Source organism: Alnus glutinosa, chromosome 7 (genome assembly GCF_958979055.1).
Source record: "Alnus glutinosa chromosome 7, dhAlnGlut1.1, whole genome shotgun sequence".
Lineage (NCBI taxonomy): Eukaryota > Viridiplantae > Streptophyta > Magnoliopsida > Fagales > Betulaceae > Alnus > Alnus glutinosa.
Genome location: NC_084892.1, coordinates 4,448,553 through 4,471,150, shown reverse-complemented (window position 1 = coordinate 4,471,150; position 22,598 = coordinate 4,448,553). Strand labels below are relative to the sequence as shown.

General features: G+C 38.6%; 1 pseudogene; it reads right to left on the bottom strand.

Annotated features, from left to right (window-relative positions):
• Nucleotides 1-4,964: 4,964 nt before the first annotated feature.
• Nucleotides 4,965-18,439, bottom strand: LOC133872683 (uncharacterized; annotated as a pseudogene).
• Nucleotides 18,440-22,598: the final 4,159 nt, after the last annotated feature.

Genomic DNA, 22,598 nt, shown 5'->3' with positions numbered 1-22,598 from the left:
GTTGTGGGGAGGGAAATAATTGGGGAGTAAATATTGTACATTGGGGAGGGAATTAATCAATGACCCCTTTTTTTTTTTTTTTTTTTTGTGATTATGTGATTAATATGATAAATAGCCAATTAATCAAATATGCTTTGTTAGTATTTATCTTTGATTGATAAAATTTTTTATATGTTTTTATTATTTAATTTTTTTTCTTCAGTATTTAGTCTAGATTGAATTCTTAATAAACTTACAAAATAAATACACAAAAAAGGAACTAAGTATGCCTTTTTTTTTTTTTTTTTTTTTTTTTTTTTTTTTTTTCTAATTGTGTTCCATCACTTATTCTTCTAATTTATTATTATTTTTTTATTGGTTTGCAACATTCAACTAGTACATTATTGTCTTTGATTTGTTTTCAAGAAATCCTTCAAACTCAAGATAACATTGATTTACTGAAAGGTACTCATTTTTCTTATACCTTATTAATTGCGCTTAATTTATATGTCAAGTAGTTTATATTTTTTCTTGTTTGCTATTTTGATGGGTTATTTGATTTGGTTAATTATTCGTTGCTTTTTGCCATTTTCAATTGTTAATGCTAATAAGAATTATTATAATTAAAAAAATTCTAACAAAGATCTTATATTTCTAGGGGTACTTTTCGGTTAATTTATTAATCTATAAATTTTTTTTTACAGCTTAGAAAAATATGAGCAGACCAAAAACAATAGATTCATTCTTTAAGAAAAAAGATGTAAGTCATTCAGAGGTTGATAGTGATACACTTTTAAATAGACCGTTAGCAACAGATCTTAATGAGTGGCCTTCTAAATGTCCAAGAATCTTTCTTGAAGAAATTGATACCACCACTTTGCAACGTGATCCAAGGAAACGTCCGCAAATATGGGAATATCTTGTAAACTTATAAGATGAAATGCAACGTGCTTATCTTAGAGCTGGCCCATGTCAACCTATTCTTTCACCTACAGAATATCCACTTTCAGGATCGGAGAATCATCATCGTCGATTTTAAGCTTCTTGGTTTCAAACATACTCAAGTTGGTTGGAGTATTCAGAATCAAAGGATGCCATCTTTTGTCATCCATGTTACATTTTTGCTAAGAAATCAACAGGGCCGTCTAGGATCAGATGCATTTACAATGAAAAGTTTAAGAATTGGAAAAAGGTGAACGATGTAATGAAATGTCCTTTAATGGGGCATGTGGGGACAGATCCAAATTCACCACATAAAATTGCTGTGAAATGTTGTGAAGATCTGAAGAATTATTCACAACATATTGGCAAGTTGATTGAAAAATAGTCATCATAGGAAATAGAGAATAATCGATTGCGGCTCAAAACCTCAATAGATAGTGTTCGATGGCTAGCATTCCAAGTATATGCATTTAGAGGTCATGTTGAAAGCTCCAACTCAAAAAATCAAGGTAACTTCATTGAATTGATAAAGTTAATAGCAACTTTTAATGATAAAGTTGATGGAGTTGTGTTGACAAATGCTCTACGAAATGCCAAACCTACATCACCCCAAATTCAAAAAGAAATTTTGCATATCTTTGCAACTAAAGTGCAAGATGTGATTCGCAAAGAAATTGGGGATGCTAAATTTTGCATTCTTGTTGATGAAGTTCGGGATGAGTCAAAAAGGGAACAAATGGCAATCATTTTGAGATTTGTTGATAAAGACGGTTTTATTCGAGAGAGATTCTTTTATATTGTCCATATCAAAGATACTACTGCATTAACTTTAAAAAAATAAGATATGTGATGTCATTTCTTGTAACGACCTCAAAATTCAGAATATTTGAGGTCAGGGATATGATGGAGGTGGTAATATGCGTGGTGAATGGAATGGGCTATAAACTTTATTTCTTAGAGAATGTCCATAAGCATATTATGTGCACTGCTTTGCTCATAAGCTACAATTAGCTTTAGTTGCAGTATCTAGAGAAGGAAAATATGTTCATCAGTTCTTTGAGAATTTGAATTTTATTATCAACATTGTTGTTGGTTCTTCAAAACACAATGATGAATTGCAATATGCTCAAGTTACTGAGATTGAAAGTATGATTGCTTCTAATGAAATTGAGATTGGAAGGGGGGGAAACCAAATTGGTACTTTGCAACGACCTGGAGATACTCGATGGTCTTCTCATTTTAATTATGTTTGCAGCATGATAATAATGTTCCGTGCAACTTGTTCAGTTCTTGACATTATCTCAAAGGAGGGAATCAACTATTCACAACGTGGTGATGCTGAAGCGGCTTATATGGTATTAACATCATTTGAATTTGTTTTGATCTTGCATTTGATGAAAAAGATTATGGGATTTACTAATTGCCCTTGTCAAGCTTTGCAACAAAATTCTCAAGACATTTTAAATGCCATGAAAGTGGTTTCAACTACAAAATCACTTCTTCAGAATTTGAGAAATGAAGAGTGGGAGTCTTTCCTTTATACTGTTAAACCATTTTGTGAAAAAAAAAAATGAAGAATCTTCCATGACAATGGAGCATCATTTTAGAATTGATGTATTTATTGCTGCAATAGACTTCCAATTGCAAGAACTGGATAATAGATTTAGTGAGCATGCAGTGGAACTTCTTCGTCTTAGTGCCCGCTTTAAGGCCTCTAGATGCATACAAATCATTTAAGATCGATGATATATGCAGCTTAGTTGAGAAGTTCTATCCTCAAGATTTTACTGAGCAAGAGAAAATCATTTTGAGATTTCAATTGGATCATTATAAGCTTGATGTGCCAAAACATTCAAATTTTCAGAAAATGTCCACTTTATCTGAGTTGTGCAGAGGATTAGCAATTTTAGGAAAATAGAAGATTTATAATTTGATTGACAGGTTGATTCGTCTAGTGTTGACTCTCCCTATATCTACTGCTACTACTGAACGAGCCTTTTCTGCCATGAAACTTGTAAAAACTAGATTATGTAGTAGAATGAAAGATGAGTTTCTAGCAGATAATTTGGTAGTTTATATCGAGAAAGAAATTGCTAAGGATTTCACGACAGAGATGATAATGGATGAATTTTATTCTATGATAGACCCTTGAGGTTGAGCACAATGCGAAGGAAATATGAAGTTCCTTTTTGGATTTTTTTTGTACATGTCTATAGCAAACTAGAACGCTTTTGTATTCAAAAGAAAAGTTATTTTTAAATATGATTTTATAGACATGTAACTTTTGTATACGGTTATAACTTATGATTTAGTATGAAATTAAGTTTAACTGTTTAAGACTTGTTTTCTTTTATTTTACAAGCGGGCGCACATATAGAAGGACTATATATACATATTTATTTTTTAGGTTCAGCCCCCCCACCAACTAATTCCTGGCTCTGCTCCTGGTGGTAAGTGGAAAGTTAGCACGGGAGCCAGGATTTTGGCTCGTGGATACAAGACATGTACTCTCTATATGACTACAAATATTAAAGATACAGTTAATGAGGCCTTTGGTTATAGGTTTTAGGATGATCAAAATCGGAAGATCATTAGAAGTAGGAAATTTACTTGTAATGAACAGGCCATGTATAAGGACAGGTCAAGTGCAGAACCTGTGGGTATAGAGCCTGAATCTAAGAAGTCTGAGAATGTCAACTTAGATGAGCTTCTAGAGAGTACAGTGCGGAACAAGGTTCAAGAGGATGAAGCATTAACTGACAACCAAAAAGAAAAACAAATCGTTGAGGTGGAGCTTGATGAACAACATTCACTCACAGACAAACGTGATGACAAATAGACTTCAAGGGATTCACAGCACCAGGAACAACCTTATTTTTTAGCAAGAAGTAGAGAGAAACATGATAAAAAAGTACAAAAAATGTATGACTTTGAGGATATAGTTTCCTTTGCTCTAACAACTAGTTGCGAAGATCCATCATCCAACTCTGCAACAACTTATCCAACCCCATCAGGAGCCACAAACTCGGCGACACCTCCTGCAACCACAAATGCTTCGGCGATTCCAGGACAAGACCATGAAGGTCTGGTGAAGAAGAGCTTGAATGAACGGCTGGGCTTGTAATACTTTGGATCGTGGGACAAGACCATGGAGCTCGATCTGGTGCATCACAAACTTCAAGTGCTTGGGTTCTGTGACTTTCAAGGTTTTTTCAAAAAAAAAAAAAATTAACAGATTATAAGGGTCATTTCACCTCTTTGTCATCTAATTTAACTCAAAATTTTAAGAAAAGGCTAGGGGTGAGATTACAAATATTTTAAAATTTGATATACTAAATTAAAAATTTGATACAATAAAATTTGAAAATTTCCTTACAAATTAATACAATAAAAATGTAGCCAGCACTAGGTATATAAATGTAGCGACCCACCCTCAACGACATAATATTGTCCACTTTTGGCTCACCTGAACCAAACGTCCCATGAGGTCACCCATTCCGGTACTACTCTCGCAAAAGTACGCTTAATTGCTAAATTCTGATAAGTTCGTGGCCATCAAAGCTTTAAAAACACGCTGTATCAAGAAGGGTACGCTTATGCATATAAGCACATGGATTAGGATCTCCTTAAATTCTCTGCCCAAATTTGAGAGAATTCAGGCAGATGATTGTGGGAAAGCACTTATAGGACCAACTTGACCAAATAAAAATTGGGCTGCCCAATTAATTATCCAATTAGGTAGGTCCCATAAGTGCTCTCTCACAATCATCTGCCCGAATTCAACCAAATTCGAGTAGAGAATTTGTTAGAATCCTTATCCAAGCAGCAAAACCAAAGTATACATATCAATACAATCACCCTTAATTATTTGATATAAACTTGAATAAAAACACCAAAACCAAAGTAAGCAAATCAATACAATATTGTAGAACTCGTAAGGTTCTTTTATTCTTTGCAATTGCAAACAACCGTCTAAGGGATGGTAGATGCACTTGGAATGAGCAACAAACACATTCTTAGTATCTTTTCTCTAGTGTTGAGTTTCATGGTGATTTCTTGCAGAATTTATCACAGGGGCCAGGGGGAGAGTATACTGCGTACCAAGTCTGAATGGCAGTTAGAGCAAGTCCCAATAACACACCCAAAAAAGTAAGGATAGTCCAAGGTGCGCCGAAATGATCCTGAAAGAATTGAGCCATCCAGGTCATGCAATTGTCTTCGTAGTAGCCTTGAATCTGGAACTTGACATCCTTATACGTTAAGGGGTTAGGCACCAAGTCGGTGCCTATCTCATTGAAGAGGTCAGCCACTTCTTTATCCCTGCCAAGGAAGTTGTGGAGTACATGTGCCTTCCTCAGATCTTTGACGTTGTTGGGTTCATCGATGAGCAAATCTAGGAAGCATATATAAGAGGTGATGCCGAAGTCGTTGTCGAAATCCAGACACATTTCGTAAGCTATCAAGTTCATGAACTTGGGGCCCGATGAGTCATCCATCGTAATTGGAGGAAGCCAAAGGAATCCAAGGTATAAATCGAATAGCCTAATAAAACTTATGTTTATTAAGTAATTGTAAAGACCAAGAAAATAAATAGAAAGTTTAGCATTTAATAAATTATATTTATTAAATTGATGGGACTAATAATAAATCCTAAATAGATAAATTTATATGATTGAAATAAAATGGGTTTAAGACAAAGTAATATAATTTGAATACTAAAATACTAATGAGTCATTGGGTAATAAATAATTAATTGCATGGGTGTAATATAGTTATATTAAATGTTAGGGTTAGATATTAATTCTTAAATGATAGAGATATTATATAATGCGGGTCCTGATGTAATTAATGGAAGTTGGGGTTTTAAAATAAAAATAAAATTTACCTTGCCACGTGTCAGCACACGGTTGGCTAAGAGTAGATAACATTATCTCCTCCGAACCACTCACACACCGACACATATCCCCACACTCCCTCTCTCTTCCTCTTTCTTTTCTTTCTCTTTTTTCCCCATTTTTCTCTCCTGATCACACGTCACTCCTTTCTTCTTCTCTTTTCCTTTTCTTTTTCTTTTCTTCCCTCTTCCATCTCTGTGGCACGCACGCACGTTGCCTCTCCCTCTTTTCTTCTCTTTTCTTCCTCCCTTCTCTTCATCACACCTAGCTCGTAAGAGAGAGCCACCGAATGGAGAGAAACCGAGATTGGAGTGCACCAGAGAGACCGTGAATGAGAGAGATCCGGCCATGTGAAGAAGGAGAATAAAAATGGTAAAATCCCTAACCTTTCCTTGTATTTTCGGTTACCCATTTTCTAAATAGCATGAAAATTGTATTATATTGTTACGGCTTTGATTTTGATTTTGTTTAAAAAGAAAATCTAGGGTTTGATGGAAATGGATTTTTGGGGTTGGACGAATGGGTCTTCTTCTTTGGGGTTTATTTGGAGATGAAACCGGTTGTGTGTTTTGATTTTTTCCTATTTGATGACCAAATGGGTATTTAGGTTTTGGATTGATTTTTAGAATGGATTCTAGGTCGTTGTTGATTGAGTTTGAAGCTTGAACTAAATGATGGGTTTCGGTTGCCTAGATTTTTAGTAGAAAATTTGAATGGGTATTGTAATCTTTTTCCTCTTGTGGAAACATTTTGGGTGTTTGGTCGGTTGTATATGTGTGTTTTAGTAGAAGCTGAATTTGGTTGTGATTAATGGTTGGATTCCTTGTTATGCTTGTATGGGTATGTTGATTAAGAATTGGTGTTAGGCATTGGTGGAAATTGGGCTATGATGTGTATGGAATTTTGGAAGTAAATTGTGGTTTATTGATGATTATTATTAATTCTTATGTTATTTGTTGGAGGATTGATCTTATATTGGAATTACTAATATCTTGGGATTTGGTGTTCATTTTTAGTTTGGAGTATAGTTTGATTATGGGTGTTGATATAAGTTGATTATTAACCTAAGGATAAATTGTTAGTGGTTGGATAGAGAAGAGTTTAAAGATGAATTGGGGTATAGTGGTTTTGGAAGATTGTAGACTTTGTAGTAGTTGGTTGTGATAAATGATTAGATTCTTCGTTATGGCCTATTTGGATGTTTTAATTATTAGATGAAGTTTTAGATTATACTTTTTAAAGAATTGGGTTGTTGATTATTTATATGACTCATAGAGGGGTTGATTCTAATATGTAATTGAGGGTTTCCAGTATTTGTTGGGATTCTTTGTTATGGATCATTTGGGCTAATTTAGAGGGACTTGTTGTGTTAATTGGTTTGGATTTTAGAGAAAGCATGAGGAAGATTAATGTTTTAAAGTATTAAGTAATAGGCTCTATGAGTTAATTATTGGAATGTTTACCTAATTAGAAATTAATTAAGGGAATAAGTAAATAACTTGATGTAAAAGAAATACAAGAATAGATAATCGAGTTAGTCAAATGAACATAGATAGCGAGTTAGGTATTGAAATATTAACATAACTAATATCGAGGTAGAATTCCTAAGAGATATGAACTAATAACAATAGGTATAATACCTAATTTAAAAGTCTATGCATATGCTTCAAGCTTTAGTAAACAGATATGTTACAAATGGAATTATCAATTAATCTAATAACAGTTATTAAATTATAATGTTAAATAAGGTTAAAGTCCTAAACCTAAACTACTTGTGTGGTTAGTGACTAATAAGGGTTAAGCATTAAAGTCATGGTTAAGATGTGAATACCATGAAATGATAATTTTCCATGTAACCCTTAGACAACAAATATGAATTAATAAGAACGTAGAAGTACATAAATGTACTTTGAATCCAGTAAGAGGTAATTTAGTAACTAATTCACCTATCCATACACACTAAGTATTTTAGTGTATCATCGGATTAGGTTTAAGCTTATTAAGCGTTGCATGCTTATATGTATGTATATGTATACATATATATGTATATGAGTCAAATATACATTTTTAACTTAATAAATAAGCAATGCGTTACAAAAAAGGATTACTAATGATAATGTAATACAATAATATATAAACTAATGAAAATAGTAAATACATCTTAGAGTTAATGAATAAAATATAATGTGAACCTAAACTTAAATAATAACCTAATAATAGTTTAGAATACTTAACTAGACTTAGACACGGGTAATGTGATGTGTGAGCACGCGGGAAGTCAATGTGTCATAGAGTATAGAGTTCAATAGTGTAGTCTAACGATACCAATGTTTGCAGGATAGTGTCCGGATTAGAGACTCCAATGGGTTCTCCAATGTAGAGTTCGAGTCATGAGTCCAATGCAACCCAAGTGAGTATTCTACTCACTGAGAAAACTACTTTTATATAATTATGGAATTCAAAATATATATTGTTTACAAATCCAAATCAAATGTATGTTGAATTATATATTTTGGATGATTTGAGTAGTTTCAATTATGTTCAACAATATCAATGATGTTTATAAAATGATGCATGAATGAAGGATGTTGAATTGATTTTAAGTGTTTGAATGTGTGTTGCGGTTGGGATTTAAATTATGTAAAGTAGAATGATAACAATACATGTTGATTGCTTTATTGTTTGAAGAAAGTGGAAAATATTGGACTTCTAATTAACAAAGCAAGTGTGTGTGAACAGTGTGCAACAAAATATTAAATGTGGAAATTAAAGGAGACCAATATTTTGTTGACGAAATGGAAACTCAATTAAGAGAAAAACCACTCCGGGGCAGCCAAACCCAGGATATCTACTATTCAGAAGACAAAGCTAGATACAAAGCAGTAACATTCACATACCCCTGATGCAGTGGTCGTACCTTGCTTTCTAACGTGTAACCCAACACAAACGCCTTCCAACCAGGTCTCCTACTTGATGGGGTCTTCAATGGAATCCTTTACCTTAGGGCCAACCCCTAAGATAGACTTCAGATGTAGCGCAGCACACTTGTAACGGCTTTAGAGGAAACTTGAGCTTCTCTGAGCTCTTGTGGAATTCAATACCGAATTCTTGCAGTTCTCAATGCCCATGGACCTCTATTTATAGGCTGAGGTGCAGAATGGGCGACTGTAGTAATATGTACGGACGCCATCCAGACGGTGAACCTGGGCCATCCGGACGGACAACTGTACGACAGGATTTTTCGAATATTTCGCGAGAAATCTTTCCTGTTTAAGAGTCGCGTCCGGACGGTCGCACGTCCGCTCCAAGTAACTTCCATATAAGGCTTCGCGCGTTTGGACCATGGGGGATGAACGTCCGGACAACAATTCTTCAACACACAATTTTCATATCTGCTATGCGCGTGTCCGAACCATGGTAGGCAGTCGTCCGGACGGTTGAAGTCGAATCGGCAATTTCCATAACTGTTGAATGCGCGTCCGGACCAAGGCTGACTGACGTCCGGACGGTGACATTTGAATTATGATTCTTGCCTTAAGGAGACGCGCGTCCGAACGAGATACCACATCGTCTGGACGGTTGAGTTAGTCTTCCCATTTTTGAACTTTGGAAAGAATCTGAAGTTGGTCGAGTACTGAGAGGCGTCCGGACGGGCTGTTGAGACGTCCGGACGGATGCAAGCTGGATAGAAACTTCTCGACACAGTGGAGAGTCCGGACGGAAATGCACGTCGTCCGGACGGATGATACTTGGTCTGTCTGGCGTCCGGACAGTATGGCACGTCGTCCGGACGGATGGAATAGTGGACAGATGAGCATCCGAACAGGATGACACGATCGTCCGGATGGCTGACAGGGAACCGATTTCTTCACAGTGCAGAGTCTTCTGAGAGTGCTCTGAATAGTGAAATCCCTGTTTACAGCATCTTTACACACAAGTGATTTTGTCCAGAATGAGGCCAAAATACTAACAGAAAGCATAATTTGCAAAGAGTAGGTTATAGAGTTTGAATTGTAAAGCATAAAGTATGAACATAAAAACAAAAGAGAGAGTAAGCCTCATAATAACGAAGAGGGGGTAAACCTCATAATAAAGAAAAAGTGTAAGCCTCATAATAATGAAGAGAGGGTAAGCCTCACAAAGAATAATAAGACTATCATGAGCATGCATAACATAGTTTACATGTGTGTGTTATTCTTATGATATGTATATTTCTATTTGTATGATTTAAAGGCATTGAGCTTTTAATATACTTAGATTACTACGCTTCTAGATTTGAGTAATGTAAGTGTCTTGTGGTTGGTAGGTGGAATGTCATTTGTTCTTCAATAAAGACGTGCTTGTATATTAGAGTTCCACTATAGTGCTCGCATGATCAGCTATTGTTCAAAGGCACGAAGCTATAATGCACTCGACACGAAATTACTCACATTTGGTAACGCTGTGTCTTTGTACCATTGAGCCATCAATCATAAAAATATTATAGTAGGTGGGAATGTATGTAGTTTCCAAGGTAGGATGACTGGAACTTCTATATATGTTTACAACTACATAATATGCTTTAAATATTTTCTATTAGTTGGTGTTTGCAATATCAGCTATAGGGGTTTTTAAACAAAAGTTTATAAATTGATAGCTGTTATAGTGTACGCGAGACTAAAAAGGAAAATTTGGTTCTTTGCGAAAACTCAGTGAATGGTATACCTCGGAGGTCTTAATATATTTATTTATGCTAAGATGATGGGCTCATAATTTCACTTATGCGGACGCGGCAACCCCTGCAACTGTACAGATTCCGATGTTGTGACTGCAGGTACTCCGATATAGTGGATGGTTTGGTAGCAGTGCACTTAGGATGTTATGATTGAAGCTCATCGCAATGATCGTAATTGCTGGATTACGGGTGTCCACTATTTTTATAGGATGTTGTGACGCTTGTGTCACTTGTTATTATATAAAGTCAATTCTGTTATGTATTTATATTGAGGAAAGACTGTTAAATGGCTCTTCTTGTTATTTATTTGTGATAGATATTTAAGATGTGATTTCTGCTATTAGGTTTATGTTTTCCGCTACATAGTTAAATAGATGTTACTTTGATTATTAGGTACATATTATGGGGCATGTACCATATGTTGGCTTTGCGACACATCGTCGTGCCACTGTGAGGATCCATTTGTATTTTAAGAAATTAATGATTAAGCAAATGATTTGTGTGTGTGTGTGTGTGTGTATATATATATATCTCACAGTAGTTACTGTCACTACGTTTCAATTAGATTCCTGTTGCTTTAAGCTCTTGCATGTTGCTATACGATTGCCAATCTAGGTGGTCCTCTCCACGTGTCGTTCTACACGGCCATCTAAGTGTCTTTCTAGGGGATTGCGGAGGACTCAAGAGTCTTGTTCTCAGAAGGTCGAGATGATGGGTCGGGTATCTTTCTCTTGGTTTTCGCTGCTTCGTTTGCAGATAACTATGTTTCCAATATAACTTTCAATCGATTCACTCAACTGGGCTTCCTTCCCACTCAACCTCATCAATAACTTGAGGAGACGATAGGGAACCTGGGTCTCCAACAAGAACAAATTATGTTGAGCAAAGGCTAAGCTGCCATTTTTTATATTCAACTCTTTGAACTTGTCATTTGCAACAGGAGCAGTAGAATCAGTAAGAGGAGCAGTAGGAGGAGCAGCACATAATATATACTGTAGTATTGCGCAGCCGTCCACGAACAACATCCAGGTGAGGGACTCATCATCATACTCCGTCATCACCTTCTCCTCGAAGCATTCCCTCGGTTCCTTGATTTCCTTCTTAATTTTCTCGTACAAACAATTTATATTCTCGTATAAATTATTTTCATTGTTGCCAGTGCAACCTTGGACGAACTTAGACGCCAATATAAGCTTGTACATCTTTCCTAGCTGGTACTTTGGCTTGCCATGATGGATAGGACCGGGTGATGCCACTCTTGGTTCAAAGTACTTAACGAAATGCTTGTGATCTCATGACAAGAATTTAACCTTTTGTATTTTTGCCTCTTCCACCGCTTTCATTCTAACACCTGTTGTGAAAATTTTAATTATTCGCAAGTGCACGAATCATTTGCAGTTAATGGGTTGCAAGTGCGAGGTCGATCCCACAGGGAATTGTGTTTTTGAAAACGAAATTTAAATTCAAATTGATTTAATCCTAACCTAGTTCCAAGAAATTTGAGAGATTGTTTAAAAATAAACATAAACAAAAGTGAAGTGAATTTAATCAAGTAAAAGAAAGCACTAGGGTATCAGAATCAGCACTCACAAATTCATAGCAATATATTTTCTCATGATCAATAATATTTTCCCAAAGTTCTCACAATAAACTCTTAAGTATGTTTTACTTTTGCATCAAATTGTTAAATCAAAACATCCCATGTATCCGTTTCTTACACAAATCACAAAAAAAATCTAATTTAAATCAAATCATCAAGTGTATCCGTAAATCACAACAAGATATCCAATTTAAATCAAAACATCAATTGTATCCGAAGAATAAATCACAAGGGATATCCAATTTTTTAAACAAGGAAAACCAAGCACAATCAATTTTATGGAACTATCCTAAATCATCAAATGTATCCTTGAATCACAAAAGATATCCAAGAATCATTCCATAAAATTGAATTTAAGTAAAACAATTGGAAAAAATTAAACTATTAAATTGGAAGAATATTATTTCACATGAGAATAATGTTGCTAATCATAAGTGAGGTTTCATCCTCAACCTTAGTTAATGATTTAGCCTCTCATGGAATTGAAAGATAGAGAAAAGATAATTAAATCCATTAACATTGAGAGACTTACAAAGTGTGGAAGAAGAAAACGTTGCAAGAAGAGAACTGAAATTCTGCTTACATTCCACACGTTTTACAAGAGAAAAGACTCCTATATATAGTGCTAAGTAGGGTCTCGGCTACCTAGTTTAATTGGAAAGAATTACATATATGCCAAAACGATTCGGTGCTTTATGAGGATCTCTAGGACTTCTTCTCCATAAGGAAAGAAAGTTTTTGCAAGGAAAGAAATCAGGTCTCCTTTAATTAATTGCTGCCAGGTCTGCGTGGAAAGACAATTCCGTGTTGCATGCTAAGCCTGGAAAGAAAGATCGCTTTGTCTTGATTTGGTGCACAGCTACAGGTTTGGAAGGAGACTTCGGTGGTCCCAGCTTGGAAAAAGGGTTGAGAGCTACTTCTTTAAACTTGGAAAGAATTTAAGTGCCGGCCATTGTTCCTGTTATGGAGAGAAAACGCTGCACCTTATTGAGAAGGAGACCGTGTCATTAATGTTTGTCGGTGCTGCAGGTTAATAAAGTCTGGTCCCCAAGTCTTACAAGTCCTTTGAAAATTCAATCAAAGCCGGAAAAGAAAAACTTCAAATTCGCACATATTTGCGCTCTTTTATTGCGGGGTAATTTGGGCATAGTAAAAGTCTGAATTAGGAAAAACTTATTTCTGACTTATTTGTTTCATTTTTCATTAGCTTTCCAACGCCATCAAAATCAACGCAATCAGAATTTTGAACCGAAAGTTATGATGAAAATAAAGTGACGTGCTCAATCTGGATTCTTTCTATAAATAAAAGATTTTGCCAACTTCATTAAAATCTTGGAATTTGAAGGATTTTCTTTCGACACCTTTTTGCCAATAACGTGTAGAGCTGCTGCCTCAATCTTATTTCCCAGCTTCTTTGTCAATTCCACAAAAATAATGACATTTTTTTTCAAAGACCTGCAAAACATTAAAATACCAAAACTAACCAAAAGTATTGGAAAATAACAAAACTAAGGGTCTAGTATATGTAAATTAAGGGGTCTAAATACACAATATTTAACACTCATCAACAACTGCCCCCATTAACGTTTTAATCATTTCCTCCCTGGTAGCTAGTGGCAGGCTGGTCGTGGCTGTTGCTTCCTTCTCCGGCTTCTATTTTGACAATCTTCCTCAAGTGAAGCTCGATCTCGTCAATGGAAACAATATATTGAGGCTCCATTCCAGTCGTAGCAAGTTTGCACGCAACAAGGCAATTAAATATGGTGATATGGCTGTCGTCCTAGCATTTAATTCATATATAGTACTTGATAGTATTAAGAAACTTAAGCATGGGAAACATGCATGTTACGTGATGTGTCGTGCTTCAAACAATAAGATGGAGGAATATATGTGAATGTGATACACGTGAAGAAGTATTCCCTAACACAACAAGGCTGGTATAAACTTACAAAATTGTTGTTATTTTATGATTGAGAAATGCTACATGTACTTAAACTTTTACAAATAGAGCCTTACTAACTGATGTAAAGCTTATTTATTAGAGATGATTAAAACAATTAATAAAAAGAAATGTTACAAGTACCAATGAATAAGTTCCACATCATCTTAATAAGACTCCCTTTATAAAAATTTAAGTACATGTAGCCAGGGGTCGAGGGAAGGGGGGTCGAGAGGGGGCAAGTGCCCCCTCCAAAACTTTTCCTTATCTCCTTTGGAATTTTTTTGAATATCCTTGTTGCGCACCCTTAACCACTCATTAGGGGGCAAATTATTTTCTGAAGGAACGAGATTCATAATTCAAGCCAACGATTTGTCACTATTTCAGCATTTTCAGGCGTTTTTGTAAATTAGGTCAGAGATGGCGCAGAACTGTTCAGATGAAACGAAGGTTGAAGATGAAGTTTTTAGTTTTTGCAAAAGGCATCATTTAGTCACAAAGGGGTAGCTCAATCAGCTGAGGACCACGCCTCATGAAGCGAAGGTCACTAGTTCGAATCCCCCTTCTCCCTCCCCTTATGTGTGAACATGAAAAAAAAAAAAAAAAAAAAAAAAAAAAAAAAAGAGAGAGAAAAAGAGTTAGCAAATCCGTTGTTTCACTTACTTGTTGGACGCTTGGATGTTGCTTTATTCTTAAGAGAATAAAGGCTAGAGAGACAAGACTGTGAGTCGTAAAAGGCCAATTGACATTTGATGCCCACTTTAATGAGCTGTTAATAGAGAATTTTTATTGAGCAACAAGCCAACTTTGCCTTACGCCCACTCACCATTTCTTCTTCTTCCTTATATATATTTTAAATATTCAGCAACAACCACTACAAAAATGCATGCAAATAGCCACGTGCAGTTTGACACATGTACAGTGTCGTACACGTGTCAAACAGTTAGACACGTGCAGTTTGACACGCGTAATTCAAATGTGCATGTCACGAATTGCACAATTTGACACGTGTATTGGAATACACGTGTCAAATTGTTTTTTAATAAAAAAAAAAAAATTCAAATTCAGTTTTTTATTTAAATCAAATTTAAATTTAATTATTTAATTGTATTAAAAATACAATTAAAAAATTAAATAAAAATTTTAATTAAATAAAAAACTGAATTTGGATTTTTTTTTTTAAAAAAATAATTTTGTTATTGTTTTTTAAAATTTATTTGGGTTAATTAAATTTTTTTTTGAATTTTTCAAGTTTTGTAATTTCCGACCACAAATAACGCAATATTTATTTTACCCAAAACCAACACGAAATCATATTACACAAACAAATAATTAATAACATATTCGTTAACAAGCAAATATTTACGAACAAAAAATAATTACACAAAATATCTACAAATCTGAAGGGCGTCCCTGCGAATCACGAGGTACCGTCCCAGGCGTGTTCTCGCCAACCGGCGATTGCTGCGCAATGAATGGTGTAGCGGGCGAAGGTGTAGCGACAGTGGAGTGCTGGCTCAGCTGTCGTCCAACAGGCGACAACGTACCAACCGTTGTCGAATTACCTGCAAATAATATAGACAATTAAAGTATATAATATTACTTGCAAAATTAAAGGGGTAATGAAAACAAATTGAAATTAATTTTGTCCTATACACAATATAAATCATACCTGCAGATGCACTACTAACGGACGACGTACTACCTACGTGTGCAGGAGAAGACTGATTACCAACACATGGTGCTGGTACTCCCATGGAGGACATGAAGACCTCAAACTGTCGCAAGCGCTGCTCTATGCCGTCGAACTGTTGCACGCGCTGCTCCAACCGGTCATTCCTCGCTCGCTCAGCCTGTAGCTCCGCTTGGATCTCTTCCATCTTCCGAGACTGTTCGGCCCAATCCCGAGACGTGCCCTGAGATGGTCCCCCCTGTGATCGAGGCCTATATGAGAAACATGTCCCTCGAACAGGTGTGACGTTCGGCCCAACCTGCCGAACCCTCCCTGCATACTCAGGCCTCCTAACCACCTGTTCGTAAGCGTTGTTCGGTGCCCAACGCACCGTGTCTGCGGAGACGCTTTGCGTGGCGGCTGGATCACTGGATAAACTCTGCGTCATCCTCTCCTGTACGTCGTCAACATGAAAAAGTCATATATTGAATAATGACATATCACACATAATTTAAAAATATTAGTAAACTAAATCAGTAGCATACGCATAAGACCCGTGTACGGTCGTTCACGTAAGTGCCGTCCTTCCTTGTGTGGGTCTTCACGAACGACGCGGCGCGAGTGGGGGGTGTGCCAGATGTACATGTCTGTCGTCATGCAGTTGACATATATAACAAACAGATATCGATAAAAATAGTATAAAGAAAAAGAAAAAGAAAAACAATTACCAACAAATATTAAAAACATAAACATATATATTTAATTACCTCCTCGTGATTAAATCTGGCATAACTTTTAGATCCCGCACAATGGGGAAGGTCATTCCGCTCCCGCAACCTCTTCATCCGTTCAGAGGTTGCCTACGCATTGAACATGAAAATAAAAATGTAACAATTGACACACTTAAATTAAAACTAAAATTAAATGAACTGTTATTAAAAAATAGTTGACATTTTTTTGGCCTACATACGATTTTATGCTCTCTGCACCAATCTCTCAGCAGGAAGTCTACATCTTCTGCATCATACTCCTCAAAAAAATTTTCCGGCATTCTCGCACGGATACTCTCGGGCGTGTCACCTCTCGGGCGTGTCACCGTCTCCAATTCGTAGTTGGGTTTTGAACCTCGACTTCCACGAGCGGTGCTTACGGCCAATATCATTCCACGCCTCCTGTTGTGCCCTGCGCACGTCTACTGATACAGGTAGATAGAACTCCTCCTGCACATTTCAATCAAAGCATTATAGGTTTAAAAACTTCAAGAAAAACATTAATCTCAAGTTTAATTCAAATAAATAATTAAATTATATTCATAAACATACCATCAGCGCGTTCCACATTGCCTGCTTAATCTTCCTATTTACCCTCGCCCATTCGTCCCGCATGTGTATGTAGGACCCACTCCTGATCATCTTGCCCTCTGCCCGCCGAAAACGATTGCAGGCTCGTCCTACAGGTTGTATAACAGCATTGTACTGCAATACAACCTTCTTCCCCCTCGGGAGCACCCAGTTTCTCGCTGGGTCGTCAATCACCTCATAATAAATGGTCCCGTCTGGGTTGTACCCTAATGAAAAATATATTCAACATTTAATTGGTTAACACTAAATAACACACATACACACACACACACACACACACACACACACACACACACACACACACACACACACACACACACACACACACACACACACACATATATATATATATATACATATATATATATAAACAAAATTTGGGTTGGCAATTTTTGACACGACCCGCGAACCCGACACGAACACGACACGGGAAAATAGGCTGGACCGGCCTTTTCCCCCTCTCTCTACGCCAACCTTTTCCCTCCCCCCTCTCAAACCCACGACCGCCGGAGAAGCTCGACTTGCCCTCAGAAGATGACAAACCCACGACCGCCGGTGTCTGATTCAAAACCGGAGCCGGCAAGGGAGGAGAATGGAAGACAGACCCGCGTCTGATTCACGAACGGAAGAGCTTGACCGGTTGACCCATGACCGCCGGTAGACCCACGACTCGCATCTCATTTCTTTTCAATTTTCTGTTCTCACTTTCACAGTTTCACGCCTCCTTCGCGAATCAACCTTCACAGTTCACATAGCCTCACGAATCAACCTGTTTTCACTTTTTTTTTTCAGAGCTTAATCGTGTCGATTTAGGTGAATTTTCCATTAGATCTGTTACTGTTAGCTTGTATAGTTGTATTGGTTTTGTTTTGATAAACAATGGGTTCTCTACTTCTCTGAATCTCAGTCTTCTCTGAACAAATTGGGTTTACTTTGCTGGTTTGGTACTTTGGTTGAAGGTAAACGTGTTACCCGGGTCGTGTTCGGGTAACACGTTTTGCAGGTGGGTCGTGTTCGGTTTTAGGTTTTCAACCCGATTATTAATCGGGTCGGGTTCGTGTCTGACCCGATTGTGTAATCGGGTCATCCGGGTCAACACGAACCCGACCCGCCGACCCGGATTGCCAACCCTAAACAAAATGTAATCAAATAGTTATTTTTTTCCAAACCAAAAAAAATATTTTGGTAACATAATATGATTTTTAAGGATGTCTACATATGTACTTACCCATCAACCGAATCTGCCCAGTTCCTATGTGCTGCGTCGCTGGGTCGCCTGCAACCTCCTCACCAACCTCTCCGGCTAGTGGAGGCTGCTGATCATCATCCGAATCCATATTCTGAGGGCTACCGGGGGCCAACTGATCGGTACCCAACATCGCAACGTCCTCCTTATGGGTACTCTGGCTCCCCCCCACATCTGGCATCTGACTCTCACCGAAAAGCGGCATCTGGCTCTCACCAGGTAACGGCATCTGGCTCTCTACATGCCACGGGCCCTGACTCGCCCCCGATGCTGGCATCTGTCTCGGCCCCAAAATCTGGCCCTGCATCGCCGCCTGTGCTGGTATCTGTCCCAACCCCACAGCCGGCATCTGCATCTCCCCGGTCTGTGACAGTGGAAATCTACCATCCTGCGTCTCACTATCAGGGTTACACGTCATAGGTCCACTATACGTATACGGAAAGTACGGCGCATAACCCTGTGACCCCATCCCCTCTCGCACCCACAATCGATAGGCGTTACCCGGTTGGGTGAACCCTATCTGAGATAATGTCGGCAGCTCCGACAATGGAGAGCTGCAAGGTCCAGCTGTGCTGGTCTGCCCGTGATCTGACGTGGGCACGGCCACCATACCCGGCAACAATGGTCTATAAGCCCCGTCTGGGTGGTGTGGCCATGCCGCACTATATACTGCCGTCAAATCAGTGGGCGTGGTCATGGGGGGCACGGGTGGGCGAGGTGCCCGATATGCATAAGGAGGGCGTCCCTGGTCCATCAATACCTGCGAACAAATGTAGACAAATTAATTAGAATATTTTTTGTAATATATTTTTAATGAATATGCAAATTATACAACGAAATTTATGCAAATAATAAAAATTCGTATTCAGTTCAAGCGAATTGTACAAACAATATATATATATATATATATATATCAGTCAAGTGTGTTGAGTTCAAGCTAATTATACTCACAAGAAATACATCAATCATTGTATCACGAGAGCTTCAATCGGATCAATGTCGGGCCTGTCGTACTCGAATTCATCATTCGTATCGGGTAGGTCATCAGTGGCTAGTACGAGCGGTACGCACTCATGGTAGGTTGTACCATCCTCATTACTCCCATCCCCCTGGCCAACGTCGTACACGTTGCGCGGTTTGGTCCTAACCGCACAAACCCAATTTGGGTTCCTTCCATCTTTGACGTAGAATACTTGATCCACCTGAGATGTAAGCACGTACGGCTCGTCATGAATCAGTTCTCCCCTGTGGACGAGGTGATTGAAGTTGACAAACACTAGGTTATACTCGTCTATTTTGAATCCTCTTTCCATCGTGGGGTCTGCCCAATTGCACTTAAATAGGACGTACGTAGTCCTGTCATAGTACTCGACCTCAACTATATCGGTTAACTGCCCGTAGTACGTTTCGCCTTCAACGGTAGGAACACATACGCCGCTGTTCTGAGTCCTCCTTCCCACATCATGGGCAAGCGTGCGAAACAATTTCCCATTTACCACGTACCTGTTGTACATGACCGCTGTCTCCTTCAGCCCTCTACAACGCATAACCAAGTCGTGGCCCAATTCCTCCCTACGTTGATCGTCAAGGCCATCGACCTATGTTATAATTACAAATATTAAACACGTGTATTGGGTAATTATATTGAACCCGCATAAATTTATCCAATTTCAAAATTACAACTATTTCCTTACATATGCAGGGTACCATTCGCAGAACTGCTCATGATGTTGTGCTTCAATAAGAGCCTCCGTAATGCGACCTCTAGTGCATGATCGCCTAAGCGCGTCTTTGTGCATCCTACATTCAGCGTATACAATTATGTAGTAATTGTTATTAATTGCATTATTCGAATTATGTTAAATATATAAACACTACTTACGTCCGCAAATTGTGAAACTCTTCAGAGTTGGACACAATATAACGATGAATCTGGTGCATTATCAACCGGTTCAGGGTAACACGCGTGCCCGCCCCCTTGGATCCATCAGGATTCCTCTGAGGTTTGTTGTGGAATGTTGGTGCGTGATTCAGATACCTTGAACAGAACGTTACCAGCTCGGTCGCTATGTACCCCTCCGCAATGCACCCCTCAGGAGCCGCTTTATTGCGCACAGTAGACTTGAAATTCCCCAGACTCCTGGTGTACACACATACACGACAATTTAATTGTCGTCAGTTATGGTTACATTTAAATCAAATTATATATTTACATATTATGCCGAATTTTACCTCTCTGCCGGGTACATCCATCTATACTGCACGGGTCCGCCGAGTCTACACTCGCGCACAAGATGCACGACCAAGTGAACCATGCTGGTAAAAAACCCTGGAGGGAATATCTGTTCTAGCTTGCACAAAGTGATACAGACGTCACCCTGCAGTCGGTCCATATCTTCTTGTGATAGCTTTGTTGAGCATATGCCTCTAAAAAATGCAGAAATCTCCACAAGAGGTCTAACAACTTTATCAGGCAATGACTTACGCAGTGCAATTGGGAGAAGCTGTTGCATCAATATGTGGCTATTATGGCTCTTCAAGCCGGAAATTATACGGTCCTTGAGCCGAACACATCGTGAAATGTTCGAGGCGTACCCGTCCGGGACTCTCACATTTCGAAGAACCTTCAGAAAGTCTTCTTTGTCCTCTCTAGACATGGTGTGACAGGCAGCGGGAATATACGTTTTACCATTGGCGGCCGTGAACAGATGCAACTTAGGTCTCAACCCCATTTCCTGCAAGTCTAGCCGAGCTGCCAAGTTGTCCTTCGTTTTTCCTTTTATATCCAAAATAGTGCCAAGTATATTGTCCATGACATTTTTCTCTATGTGCATAACGTCAAGATTGTGCCGAAGCAAATTGTCTTTCCAATACGGCAATCTGAAAAATATACTTTTCTTCTTCCATATAACATCGGAACTCCCTGCACCCTTCTTCCGCTTCTTCCGTTTCTTCTTCTTACCCGCGGTCTCATCCCCAAACGCAACTCCGTCCAACTGTTGGAGGATCTCGTCTCCGCATGGCACAATCGGCGGGCTGTCAAATTCTTCAGTACCATCAAATGTTCTCCTGTTCAGCCGCCACAGATGTTCAGCCAGAAGGTATCTCCTGTGCCCCATATAGCAAAATTTGCAACCGTTCTTTAAGCGTACAGAACGTGTCGATTGCATACAGCAAGGGCATGCCTTCGCACCCCTGTTAGGCCAACCAGATAAATCTGCATACGCTGGCAAGTCGTTTATTGTCCACATCAACTGGGATCGCATAATAAAATTTTCCTCCTTTGAAGCATCGAATATCCGTACCCCTACATTCCACAGTTCTAGCAACTCATCAATCAATGGCTGAAGGTAAACATCAATATCCATACCTGGTGAGCTCGGTCCAGGGATAACCAGGGACAGGATGAAGGACGACTGTTTCATGCACATCCACGGTGGCAAATTGTAGGGCACAAGCATTACAGGCCATGTGCTGTGGGATGTGCTCATGTTCCCAAATGGATTAAATCCATCTGCTGTCAAACCAAGCCGGACGTTCCTACTCTCTGCCATAAAATCTGGATGTAAAATGTCAAACGATCTCCATGCCTCACCGTCGGCTGGGTGCCTCAATACGCCATCCCTAGTGCGGCCTTCTGCATGCCATCTCATATGGGGCGCAGTATGCTCAGACATGAATAACCTCTGCAACCGTGGGATGAGTGGAAACCACCTCAAGATCTTCACCGGGTGTTTTTTTCTCGCTGATATGATCTCACCATCATCATCTACAAGTGTATCAGCCCTCCACTTAGACTCTCCACATACGGTACATGAATCTAATTCTTTATTGTCTTTCCAGAATAATATACAGTCATTACGGCACGCCGGAATCTTCTCATACCCCAGACCCATGCCACTTAGAAACTTTTTCGCCTCATACGTGTTATCTGGCAATGCCTCATCGCAAGGAGGCAACAACTGATTGATAAATTCGAGAATGTCTGAAAAAATCTTGTTACTAATACCTCCAACGCACTTCAAATTGTACATGTGTATAGTAGCACTCAATTTACTATGCTTTGTACCAGGGTGAAGGGGCTTCTCGGCAGTCTTTAACAACTCTTGGTACTTCAATGCATCAACGCAAGAGGTATCTTCGTCAACTTGTTGCGGATCCGTACTGACGGCTTCAGCAACATCGTGCACGCCGAAGGCGTCACGCAACATGGCGTGCATGTCATCATCCTGTTCCACGGCCACACCCTC